This window comes from Lycorma delicatula, chromosome 12 (genome assembly GCF_047948215.1).
Source record: "Lycorma delicatula isolate Av1 chromosome 12, ASM4794821v1, whole genome shotgun sequence".
NCBI classification, from domain to species: Eukaryota; Metazoa; Arthropoda; class Insecta; order Hemiptera; family Fulgoridae; genus Lycorma; species Lycorma delicatula.
Window position 1 is genome coordinate 27056036 of NC_134466.1, and position 14396 is coordinate 27070431.

The 14396-nt window shown below is 31.6% G+C and overlaps 1 long non-coding RNA gene across 2 annotated transcripts in view; it reads left to right on the forward strand.

Annotated features, from left to right (window-relative positions):
• Window positions 1-14396, forward strand: part of LOC142333035 (uncharacterized) — a 127239-nt gene that overhangs the window by 68985 nt on the left and 43858 nt on the right. Inside the window, exon 3 of one of the 2 annotated variants that reach the window (XR_012758494.1) lies at window positions 9631-9741. The exons of the other annotated variant lie outside the window; for it this stretch is intronic. This is a non-coding gene — a long non-coding RNA (uncharacterized LOC142333035). Of the gene's footprint in view, window positions 1-9630; window positions 9742-14396 lie in introns of those variants that run through there. 2 annotated transcript variants of the gene reach the window in all.

The following is a 14396-nucleotide window of genomic DNA, read 5'->3' on the forward strand; positions in this document are numbered from 1 at the left end:
TGTCTACGAACGGATTGAAAAATTCAGAAACGGTCGCACAAGTTTACGCACGATGAAGGAGCCGGATGACCGTTTATCGCCATAAATGAGGAAAACATTGAGCGTGCCTGTGACATGGTTTTCTTAGACAGACGAGTAACAATTGATGAAGCGGCACATCGTCTGCAATTTAGTCACAGTTCTGCCTACGAAATCATCCACAACGGACTTTGGTTTCGTAAAAGTCTGTGCAAGATGGGTCCCAAAACGACTCGTACAGTCGTATTAATAAACGCGCTTGGACATGTACAATCTAGTTACAGCGGGAATTATTACACGGGTATCAATGCCATGGTTTAAAAATGAGGGGAAAAACAGACTGAATTTTAAGCTAGTTGTTTTCCTATAGCTGGGGAAAAAAATTATTACTTAATAATAAATGAAAATGAAAAAACATATCGGAAAACTAGCCGGTCACGACTCATAATAAAATAATAAATAAAAATTAAAGCCTGTTCAATATATAAAAAGCTGTCAGTGTATTTTTTCACAGCAACAGTTTGGTCAGTACAGAACTCGAAACTTTGAGTGATTTGAAGAATGCGGGTTTGAAAATAGTCGGCCTCCATCTTAAAAATAGTATTTACAGCTGGTTACGCATCTTTCGTACGTATAAAAATGTATTTTCTGTGGTTCTTAGTGTTACTTGACAAAGACCCAGTAGGAGGTGGCCGTACTTTGTTTCTCTTGTCCTTTCTAATTAAATTTTTTTTTTTCTTTTTTAGTCACGAGACCGGAGGCAGGTGCCGCCAGTCGCGTCGCACAAACAGCAATAGTGGCTGTAATTTTTTTTTGGAAAAATGCTTTGACATTGTCATCGCCCGGTAAGTGGCTGTGTTGGTTGAGCTGCTACTCCCTACACCGTCACAGCCCTTAACAAATCGAAATTCAAAAAACCCGAAAATGGTTTTTAGATATTTATCAAAAAACTATTTCCAAGTCCAAATCTAGATAATATCTTCTTTAGTATAGTCGTATATGGGGAAAATTTGCAGTCATTGATTAAATTTTTATACCTTTCTTTGCCCCTTTCAAGGTAGAATTTCGAAAAATCTAATAATTGGTTTTTGGTTAATTACATGGAGATTACACAACAAAAAATAAGGTGATATCTTCATTTTTTACCGAGAAATTAAAAAAATAATTAAATATTATGTTACTTCATTTTAACCTTTTAAACTCTGAATTTGAAAAAAAAAATCTTAATGTGCACTTGTACCGTAAGAACGTGAATATACTCATAAATTATTTTTCATCACTTTATCTTCAGAAGTTTTTACTGGGCGTTGACTATGAATCGCTCAAGACAATTTATTTTATTTATAGAGAAAGAGGTATTAAATTAAACAATGTACACTATAACAAAAAAAAAAAAAAGTAGCCTATCCTCAAAAAGATCTTTGACTAATTTTACCATAATATAAAAGTTTTTTTTCTAAATATAAACTTTTTTAAATAAATATCAAAAATCTGATGTGGACACCACATAAGTTCCTTGTGCACCAATTAAATTAAATATAAACATTTTTAAAATTACATAAAATTTTATTTTACTAATAACTTATTATTTATCGTAAACTTTTTTTTTAGAATCTGAGGTTAATAATTAAATCAATATATTTACATTTAACAAAAAAAATTAAAAATAAAAGGAGATGAAGTCTGATTCGAACCGGTGCGGCTTTCAAATATTTCATTAATTAAAATTTTATTTGGCTATAACTCTGTAACTAATGAAAATAAGTACCACTTATGATATATCGTTGAAAAGCTCTCAATGAGGGCTTATTACTACAGTTAAGAAAAACTCCAAAATCCAAAAGTTTTAGATTTTTTGGACATTTTTGATGAAGTAAATTGTAATGAAAATGGGAAGTGCACAAATAGATGTTACAACCGTCCTAAATCCAAAATTTCAACATCCTACGGTTAATCTTTTTTGAGTTATGCGAGATACTTACGTACGTACAGACGTCACGCCGAAATTAGTCAAAATAGATTTAGGGATGGTCAAAATGGATATTTCCGTTGAAATCTGAAAAACGAAATTTTTGCGATCACAATACTTCCTTTACTTCGTACAAGGAATAAATTTATTTTTTTGTCTTCAGTCATTTGACTGGTTTGATGCAGCTCTCCAAGATTCCCTATCTAGTGCTAGTCGTTTCATTTCAGTATACCCTCTACATCCTACATCCCCAACAATTTGTTTTACATACTCCAAACGTGGCCTGCCTACACAATTTTTCCCTTCTACCTGTCCTTCCAATATTAAAGCGACTATTCCAGGATGCCTTAGTATGTGGCCTATAAGTCTGTCTCTTCTTTTAACTATATTTTTCCAAATGCTTTTTTCTTCATCTATTTGCCGCAATACCCTTTCATTTGTCACTTTATCCACCCATCTGATTTTTAACATTCTCCTATAGCACCACATTTCAAAAGCTTCTAATCTTTTCTTCTCAGATACTCCGATCGTCCAAGTTTCACTTGCATATAAAGCGACACTCCAAACATACACTTTCAAAAAGTGTATAGTATATTCTGTGTATAGTATATAAGTGTATAGTATAAAAGTGTATGAGTATAATATATATATATATATATATATATATATATATTATTTTTATAACAATTACGGATTTATGCCATCTGTTCAAGTTACATTTTTTCGAATTTATGTTTACTTTGACTTATATCTCAGGAACTGTTGTAATACAAACTTTTAACTCATGTAATTGTAAATTTACTACAGTAGTTATATATTAAGCTATTTAATTCTGCTTAACTGCAGAAAAACAATCGAATTAAGTTGCGTTAAGTTTGAACTTAAGATTTTTGAATGTTGGACATTTATTAGTTAAAATTTTATACACCCTACACACTCTTAAAAAAAGTATTTTAAAATACTTTTTACTATCTTTTATGAGTTGGAACAGTATATATAAAAACCTTTATTATTCTAAACGATTTTATAATTTATTGCTTTATACTGTCTCAGTATTTTTTTTATGCCTGTTCTTCATGTAAAGTAATAAAAGTCACGTAAGTGTTACCTTCTTCTTATTCGTATATAGCCACTTCTTATGATGGATTATAATGAAGATGCCACTTGTAATAACGTATATTTTCCGTTTTTCTTTTGGGAAGACTCATTCATTATTCCTTAGTATTTCTAATAAGGAAAAGTATAAGAAAAATTTTAGTATTATTTTTTTTTAAAATATCTACGTCAATTTTAGGAATTATCTACGTAAAATTGTTTAAATTAAATTTTTTTTTCCTAAATGGCTCCTTATCTGTATATAATTTTTATTTTTTGTTAAAATACTAAAAGACAAAGATTTTTAACCGAATTTTTTGCAAAATTCGTCATAATTGTGGTCTAAAAATACATATTTTATCGTACCGAAAATTAGTTTTTACTGATTTAACGAATTATGTTTTTTAATTAGTTTTCTTTTTTATAAAAAAAAAAAGTTGGATCGTGACGGTAATAACGAATTTTAATTATATTGTTAAGTTTTAAGTTTTTTTTATAAATTCCCAGAATGTTCAACAACATTCATGCCAGCTTCTTTTTTCAGCGGTTTTATTCAACAATATACAATTTATATGTTTACTTGTTGAAATTAAAGCGTGTTTTGTTCTTTAAAAACAAAGATATAGTAGCAAATTTATCTGATTTTTTTTTTGTAGTACTTTCTCTAATATTAGATCTTTTTCTAACAAAAAAAAAATAAGTTTACTATTATTTATTAATTAATATTTATTTATTTAATATAACCTCTTATGAACAATTACCCGTATAAAAGTTTATATTGATGTAAAGTAAGATAATTTCATTGAATAAGTTATTTTAAGACAAGATGTTTTGTACAGAAGGGAAATTACATTTATACATTAAGATATATTATCTATATTTAAATCTAAGGAATAAAGGCTAGGAAGAACTAAAGAAGGAGTAAGTTTTGGTTTTACCATGAAGAGTCGTCCTTTCGTCCTCTCAGCCATGGATCAATAACTAGAGATGGATGATGGCGGCCATCTTGATATCCCCACCCTAATATGATAAGAGAGATAACGCAGGCGCCATCTTGCCCCCCTTTTTCTTCTAACTACCCCCATATATATATATATATATATATATATATAAACACACACACACACACACACAAACATACAAAAATATATATGTATATACACCCATATACCCAGTCACTCCTCTATGTCTATAGTTCCTTCTTTTTTCTCTGTGTCCTTATACATTTCCCCTCTTTCTCTCTCCCCTTCCACATTACCACCTAAAACTTCTCCATTTCGCCTTCCCACACCTAAATTTCAGTAGACTCTGGTTGGCATCTTGTAAAGCTCCGTTTAGATTGAACCCTACAACACCAACAACCCTTATCAACAATTTTATTCCGTAAATCCTTTTATGACAATTTTATCTCCCTTTATGTATATATATATGTTGATAATTGTGCATTTGTAATATATAGATGGGGGCTGTATTTATTTTCTTGTAACTATTTTTTAGTATTATTGTTATATTGCTTTTTACGATATTAACAATAAATGATTTCTATTACCTTGAATCAAATCCATTAAAGGTTGTTGTTATTTAAAACCTATATTTTACTATTAAAAAAAATGACTTAAACTAAAACGTATTTGAAATAAATTAAAAAAACAAGAAAGCGTCCAAAAACCGTTGTGAAATAATTAATTAAAATATAAAATTAAAAAAACAAAAAATTAAACTCGTTATAAAAATAAGTAAGTATAAAAACTAGTGCTGATTAAAAAACAATATGATGTGGACACCACATGACTTCCTTGTACGCCTATTAAATTACATATACCCTTTCATTAAAAACTTCTCATATTTTCCGTAATTTTTTTTTATAAATAAAATATTAATTATTATTAAATCAATATATTTAAATATTAAACATCATAAGAAAGCTACCTATTGTAATAGGTACCATAATTTGACTTCCCCCAGACCCGAAAACCACCGTCAGTGGTTCAAAAGTTTATATATATATATATATATATATTTCAATTTCTTGTGAGCACGATAACTGCCGTAATTATACCCCAATCACTTTCGGATTGATACATAAAATATAACGACCCAAAATCTCGGTCGAGTTCATTAATGGGGGTTCAAATAGGGGGGGAGGGCTATTTCGAAAAAACAACAAAATATCGCTATAACTTTCTTATTAATTAAAATATCGATTTCGTTCGTACTATTCTTTGGATAAGGGCCTAAAACTTATCTAAGTAAAATTGTATGATAGCACCAACCATTGGCTCAGGGGGTCGAAAAAATGGGGTTTTGAAGACAAAAGTAAATCATACCTCCCTTAATAGACACAGTATCGAATCCGTTTATAGTGTTCGTTAATCCTCTAAACATTACCTAAAACCTTTGAAATAATTTTTGATATGACCAATCCTTACGGGAAGAGGATGATCAGAATATTGCTGGAATTCTAAGATGGGGCTTGTATGATAAACATGTGAAACTTTTTTCACATGCAACCGTAGTCGTATTGAGTAAATTTGAAGTTTTTTTTTTTAACTTTTAAAATGGAAATTAGTTTTTATTCTCTACTTAGCACCGGTGAAATCTATCTCCGCCTTCTGGCGTTCCAAAAGGGATTTCTTCAGTTATACGAGATACATACGTACGTACTGTAACTAGTCAAAATGGATTCAGGGATGGTCAAAATGGATATTTCTGTTGATAACTGAAACCGAAATTTTTCGCGATCGCAATACTTCCTTTACTTCGTACAAGAAAGTAAAAAAAACGTAGTGTTGTTTTAAGACAACAAAATTTAAAGTGTAAATTGTGCTTAAAACAATTTAAACAACTGAAATATTCAACTCGTAGTAACATCAGGAAATCTACACTTGTACTAACGAGAATTAGAGATGTAGGCCTAACAAATTTAAACCAATCAAAGATATATCCCTCTCATGAACAAAATTTAAGGGAAAAATATTTACTGTTTTTACGGTAAAATCTAATTGTAAATTATAATTAGATTTTTAATAATCGAATCCCATCTTTGATTTTTGGATCTAGAATTTTCCTTTCATCATAGCGTCTAGATTCATACAAATTTTCCGGTTTTATCGTCGATTTAAAATAACTTAATTTTGTGTTAATTGATAAATATTTTTTGTTGTAAATACGATTTGTTAGCTTATTTGCATTTTCCGCTTTATTCTCCGAATTTCATTAGCTTTCTTGTTTGATCGAGTTATTTCTCCAAAGATTTAAAATTATTTACATTTAGATTTTTCCGCGTTTTTAATAATCCGTTTTTACTAAGGATATACACTTTCGTCTGTGATAATGTAATTTTGTGTCCAGTTTCAAAGGAATTATGGACAATTTTGTTTTTTTTTTAAACAAGTAAAATCATTCCTTTTGTTATGTTTCATAAGTATTGTGTATTTATATATTTTTTGTTATTTTCAAATTTATTATTTTTTTATTATAAAATAATTCATCATTATATATTGATGATGATTTTATATCGATCGAAATGGCCGTCTAGTTTTATGTATTCAGTTATCTTTTTTTTTAACTGTATTTGAGTATTTATATTTGATGTGATTTAATGTTTTGATTAAATTCATAGTACAATATATAAAAAGGTTAATTTTTCATACGAGTGAAACCAGTTACTAAAATTGTAATGTGAGGACTTTAATCTATTTTGAAAACGTATGAATGAAAGCCCTCAGTCAATCACGAATCGTAATTTTAACTTTTCCAGAAAAGCTAAAAACCCTGTGCAAAGTAATTTCTTCTAAAGTTATCTTTATTTAAAGTAAAATATATTTAATTTTCTACAGACATTATTAAACTCTTCTTTCTTTCCTGTTTAGCCTCCGGTAACTACCGTTTAGATAATTCTTCAGAGGATGATATGGATGAGTGTAAATGAAGTGTAGTCTTGTACATTCTCAGTTCGACCATTCCTGAGATGTGTGGTTAATTAAAACCCAACCACCAAAGAACACCGGTATCCACAATCTAGTATTCAAATCAGTGTAAAAATAGCTCGCTTTACTAGGATTTAAACGCTGGAACTCTCTACTTCCAAATCAGCTGATTTGGGAAGACGCGTTCACCACTAGACCAACCCGGTGGGTCAAAAGACATTATTAAACTAATTTTTACTTTCTTCACGTCATAGCTCTGGAACTGTGATGCAAGTTGAAAAGTACGGTAATATGTCAAACAATGAGGTATGGGTTTTTTTGTTGCATTTCTCAACGTTTAATGACCCTCGGACTCAAAAAGAAAACAATGTTCATTTGCATGTACATATGTTCGTGAATTGGCGTGTTTGAAGTTTAATTACTTTAATTAAGGTTTAAATTTCAAATGTTAAGCTTCCGGCTGAACTGACTTTGATGAAATTTCGCACTCGTTTATATGGGATAATTTGTTGGAAAAGTTTGGGATCAATAAATACAAGGGGTGGGATAGTTTTGTTTCTTTGGGGGTCAGTTTTCTCAAAATTTTGCAAACATAACTCCACTTTACATCAGTATATGCGTACATGCTTATATTATCATTTAAAAGAAGGTTTCCCCCCCAAATTCTCTCTTTTCCCTAAAAAAAAATCGAAACAAATTATCATTTTATTTATTGCATATTTTTTATCCGAATTTGTTTATGTCTTCTTAGGCGTAAAAGTAGTACAAACGACACAAAATATTTATAACAATTTGGACGCAGTATTGTGGGTAAGGAACTCGATCAAAGCTTTTAAAAAGCTTTAAATCGGCTCCCCTATAAAATAAATAAAAGCTTTTTATTTTTTAAATTCTTTAAAATCTTTTTGGTTTAACTTGTAATAATATTACAATAAAATTTCATCATAATTCACCCCATCTCGAAAATGAAATCTTAGATAAATTTATTGGTTTCATATTTTTCAGAGAAATTCTCTTTAAATTTCTTTCATTTAACAACGCGAATATAAACAAATCAAACAACTTTCTTGGGAGGTGATTTTCGGGGTGGTAGGGCAGAAAAAAGTAAAAAACATATCTATTTTTTAAAGTTTTAAAAGGTTTTACATGTGTAATTATTTTTCGACGATATAAGAATATATAAACAATGCCAGAAAAGTATAACAACTTTATTTTCAGTTTTTTATTACATTGAATTAATTTTTATTCTCAAACTTTTTTATGGTTTTCACGTAACTAAAACGTTTGAGAAAAGAGTTGCGTTAATCAATAATTGTTTCCTCCGAATCTAAATTTTTTTTACTTTATATCTTGTGGCGCTTTTGGGAAGACTACGGAAATTCAGCCTGGCGGACTCTGGTATGTGGATTGTTGGACGATGCTTATCGTGTGATATATGAATGTGCTAGATACGATTTAAGGCGCACGGGGACCATTTTTCGGCTTGATATTATTGGGTCGAAACTTGATCTTCGTGTTAATTGGAAAAGCCAAGAATGGGCGAGCATAGAAAGTTTTATTGCATATTTGGCGAAAAAAAGGATCGCTGAAGATGTTCTCTTGGACTTTCCTTCTTTGTGTTTATGTTTGGTTTTATTGTTTTTGTTTCAGTTTGGTTATAGATTTGTTTGTTTTTCGTTTTTTATGTTATATTACATTATTTATTATGTTTTTTTTTTTTTATTGTTTTTGTGTTGCGTTTTATGATTCGTTGTGTGTCGAACTCATTTTTACCTTTCGGGTAGGTAGAGTTCAGTTCCTTCGTTCTTAGAAACTCATTCAGTCTGGTTTGAGACTTGGCTAGATGCGTTTTGTTTGTAGTTTATGTTAGTAGTACACCGGTGGGAATGTCGCTTGTGGAATTCGCATCGGTGGCATCCTGGCTTAGGCTTGGCTGAAAGATGTCATTGCCGAGGTACTGAAAATGACCTCCGGAAAAGCCCAAAAGCGCTAGGTACGGAGGGGGTGGTGTGGCGACCGAAATCCTCACATGAAGGGTCTCTTCCTCTGAAGAGGAATGATTTTAACAGTAAAATATCTGCATTTTTGGTGGCTTAAAATGATGAGATCCAATGTCTAATATAACTGGTTTAACAAATTAGGCAACGGAAGATCACTTGAACCCTAAGTTTTTCTACTGATGCACTCGGTGTAATTGATATTCTTAAGAATAAATTTGAAATTTTTGGTAGAGATTGGTATCTCAAGTCAGGTCGTTTATAACAGTGCCGTGCTGTCATTATTACACCTAATAACTAGGTAGTATAATAAGCAACAGTTTTGCAAGCCAGCGTGAAAATCATTGCGTAATTAATATTTTGTTAAGTTATTATGGCTTATCATAGGTAAAACCAACTTAAATAACAATAGTACAGAATACGTTAAAAGAAAAAAATAAATACTTAATTGTTTTATACTCCTCCGATAAAGGGTTTAAATTGTATTCATTTTATTTAGTCTTAATTAAAGTTAATTATAATAATGGTTTATTTAGAAAAATATAATTTTAAAAACCAACTTAGTTCTAAAACAATATAAGTAAAATTTATTGAAATAAATTTATAACTTCTCTTTTTACAGATATAGATTTATTATGATAACCATTTATTATTTTAAAACTGTTCCCAACCTGCTTACAACTGATTTAGAAAAGGAGAGGAAGATAAAAATATATGTACACGTATATATTTTAAAGAAACAAGAAAAAATGCAAAAGCAAAAATGTATAAAAATTAAAATTTTTTGAATTGGAATATTTTTATTTTTTTTCAAAAATTATTATAATTATAATTTAGGTAAGCAATATGTAATAAGAATTAGGTTGAACTACTTCAGAATGGATAACCCCTAAATATATCCCTCAATTCATATCAAATTTATTAAATTTTAAATTACTTTCCGTAATGCATAAGCTATTATACCAAAATTATTAAATCAATTAGTTTAGGTTTAACCGTTCCTAAAACAAAAACCATTACTAATGTACTTATACGAGGTGCGACAGTAAAGTAATGAGACTGATTTTTCTTTGCAAGATGTGGCAACCCTGCAGCTTGCGTAGGCACACCATCTTTGACCTTTGTCTATAAGCTACTTCTAATCCAAGCGGCACATTGATCAACTGCTCAGTTGTGAGTTGTGCTGTAATAAGTGAACACGTGTTTGTATCTCTCGTCACAGAAATGAAACAACAAAATATTGCGCAATGCCATTTCTTTTTGCGTTAAATCGGGTGAAAACGCGACGACAACTTATGGTAAGCTTCAGAAGGCTTTTGGAGAGGAGGTTATGTCAAGAGCTCAAGTTTTTCGGCGGCATAAAATTTTTCGTGAAGGCTGAACGAATGTTGAAGATGAAGACCCCAGTGGACGACCATCAACCTCACGGACAGATGTCAGCTTGATCAGGGTGCGTGAAATCGTACGATCTGATCGAAGATCATCCGTGAAAATGATTGCAGAAGAACTCAACATCGATCGAGAAACGGTTCGTTTAATATTAACTGAAGATCTTGGTACGAGAAAGATTTGTGCAAAAATGGTCCCCAAAAATCTCACACAACAACAGCGAGAAACACGGAAAAATGTGGCAGCCGATCTGTTAGAGCAAACGGAAATCAATCCAGATTTGTTGAGCCGTGTTATCACTGGTTATGAAGGTTGGTTTTTTTAATACGATCCAGAGCCAAAACGCCAAAGTTCGCAATGGTGCTCAAAGGGATCACCCAGACTAAAAAAAGCTCGCATGTCAAAGTCAAAAGTGAAATGCATGCTTGTGTGCTTCTTCGATTCCAAGGGAATCGTTCATAAAGAGTGGGTGCCTCCTGGACAAACAGTTAACCGATATTTCTACAAAGAAATTTTAGAAAGACTTCGTAAACGAATTCTTCGAGTTCGTGCCAACTTTGCTGATAATTGGATTCTGCATCACGATAATGCTCTGTCAGTACAGCAATTTTTAACCTCAAAACAAATTTCAGTACTACCACAGCCACGTTATTCACCAGATATCGCTCCGTGCGACGACTTTTTTCTATTTCCAAGAGTCAAAATGGCGGTCAAGGGACACCATTTTTAAACAACACAAGATGTCCAAAAAGCTGTACGAGGGCCTTGGAGGATAATACAGAAGATAAGTTCCAGAAATGTTGCCATCGATGGCAGAAGGGAACTACTTTGAAGGAGACAACACTAAACATGACTAAAACGGTAAGCAACATTTTTTTTTCACATCAGTCTCATTACTTTATTGTCGCATCTCGTATATACTATTTGTATTATACACATTTGCATGCAGGAATTATTTAATAAATTACTTGAAATTGCAACAGATGGCACCATTAGTAAATAATTACAATGATAGTCGGGAAACAGTATTATTTACTAGCAAATTTCGTTATCGTTCGAAATAAATAACTTTTTTTATTAAAACAGGAGAAAATGAGCATTGCGCAAGTTTTTATCATTTTTTATTCAGGATAAACGGTGCAAGATATTACAGGAATTATATTTTCGGTGACTCTCACTATCGAAATCAAAAATTTCAATTTGTGAATTTAAACACGGTTATTCAGCACAGAAACTAACCGTAATTGATTTTCAAAGGCCATAAAAATCAGAAGTCGTTAATATCCTTTCACGATATCGTTTTGGAAGGTCGTTATACTGTGAATTTTTTTTTTTTAAGAGGTGGGGATTCCCATTTACGGACGGCTAAGCAGTGTCAGGCTCGCTAACAGGTGTCGCAAGATGTTATTAATATGCTTATATAATCCTGCGCACTACCGAATCAACCGCCATCCCTGGTTATCCACCCTTCCTACCGCTAGTGAAGCATTCTTTCTGGAAGGGGAGACACGTCGACTCACACACTCATATGTGAGAGTGCAATCGCATCATAATAGGAATATCACAAAAAAACACATCAGTCGCCGAAAATCAACAGCAAACAAGATACATCACCGTACATCAAGATACAGAAAACAGATTATGAAACTACATACAAAGAAAAGTGTCACACACATATACAAATACAAAAGAAGAAAAACTCAAGAAAACAAGTATCACAACAATATAAACATCATATAAAAAAAAAATAAAATCATGAAAACCGATACATCAAGAACATAAAAATACGCCTGAAATGAAACATTCATTAAGATATTGTGAATCACAAGATCTTAGATGCAATTTCACAGAGAAAAAAAGTGATATGGACACCACATGACTTCATTATGCGCCTAATTACATTGACACATTTTTTTAAAATTAAAAGTACATAAAAAATGTTATTTCATTAATAACTATAGATATTTTTTTCTTTTTTTTTTTAATTTTTATTTTTATTGTTGAATTATTATTTATTGAAAGAAAAATGTACAATCGAAGGTTAATAATAATTAATAAATCACTATATTTAAATTTAAAAAAATTTAAAAAAAAGGTTTTTCTAAGCATAGTAGTAGTAGCAGAACAAGTGGCCGAAAAAAATACTTTGGGGGACAATATTGGGGCTGGGGAAACCAACCATAATATAAAAATATCGACTTTTTAATTAAAGAAAAAATAATTATTTTTTGTTACTTTTAATATTATAAAAAAAATTCATCATAATTCACCTCCTCACCATAAAAACATATCTTAGGTAACTTTTTGTTGGTTGTAAATTTGTCATGTATTTTGTTTTAGTTTTTTCCGTTTAACATCATACTAAACGAAACAAATCAAAAAAATTCTTGGGAAGTGATTTTTGAGGTGCAAAAGCAGAAATTATTTTAAAGATTTTTTTTCGTGTACCATTATTTTACAATTATAAAGAATAAATAATCAATACTAGAATATTATAACAACTTTGTTGTCAGCTTATATATATATATATCAGCAGTGTAAACCTACTTACCACTAGCTAATTAAATGTTTGTAATTTTCCGAAAAAATTTCAGATGTCGCTAGTTTAGAACTTAGCTAAATTAGCGCTAAATACAGGATGTCCCATATAAAACGCAAACCATCAATCACTCATCCATGAAATTTCAAAAGTCAAGCTTACTCCCTTACTCGTTATTGAAATGGACTCGCCCAACATCTGAACATCGCGGCGACGCAGTAAAACACTACCGATAGTAACAACAATGCAATCATAACGTTCAGTGTATTGCTCGAGACAAGATTGTGTTTCCGCTAGATGATCGTGCTTTCATTGTTGAGTCGTACTTCAGTACGAAATCAGCAGTTGCCGTGCAGATTTCTTTCGCTATAAGTACCCAGATAAACCAGCTCCTAACAAAACATCAGTATTAAGATTAGTTGCAAAATTTAGAGAGACCGGTTCTGTTAATAACAAGGAACACAAAAGATCTGCGTCAGTTTTGAATACAGATACAGTCACTAAAATCAAAGACCGATCAAAATCAAAGACTCGCCTCGCCAAATAAATCGATCAGACGTTTGTCTGCTGAAATTAATTTGTCTAAATCAACTGTTCATCGGGCGACCAAACGATTACAATTACGACCTTATCGCATTCAAACGGTTCATCGACTTCTTGAGCCCGACAAAGAAAAACGGCTACAATATTGATAACGGTTCCGTCGATTTCTGCGTGAGGGAATTAATGTTATGGATTCGTTATTTTTCACAGATGAAGCACGGTTTCATTTGGATGGCTACGTAAACAGCCAAAACAGTAGAATTTGGAGTGCTGAAAACCCCACGTTTATCATGAAAAACAATTACGATATCGCGGGTGTAATTGTGGGTGTTCTGCATTTATGGTGCGCGATATCGCGGAAGAAAATAATCGGTCCTATTTTTTTCGAGTACACCATTAATGCAGAACGATATCAGGATATTTTATTTCAGTTAATCGCACTCTTGGAAGAGGAAGACAGACACTGCTGGCTACAACATGACGGTGCGACATCGCACTACGCAGGTTGAACTTCTGATTTCGTTGAGGAATTCTTTGGTAATCGTGTTATCGGTCGAGGCTTGTGGCCAGCATGATCTCCAGATTTGACTGCGGCGGATTTTTTTCAACGGGGTTACCTCAAAGAAAAAGCCTACAGCGACAAACCATGAACACTTAAACGATTGAAAGTCAATATTGAACAAGCTGTATTAAATATCCAGCCACAAACTTTGAAAAAAGTTGCAAGAAACGCTGTAAAAAGAATTGAAGCTTCTATTCAAGAAGATGGCGGCCACTTCCAACATTTACTTTAAATGTAAGGTAATGGATGGTAATAATAAAAATTACATTTACATTTACACATACCTTTTTATTATTTCAATACCTAGCAATATAAGATTGGGTTGCGTTTTATATGGAACACCTTGTAAATCATA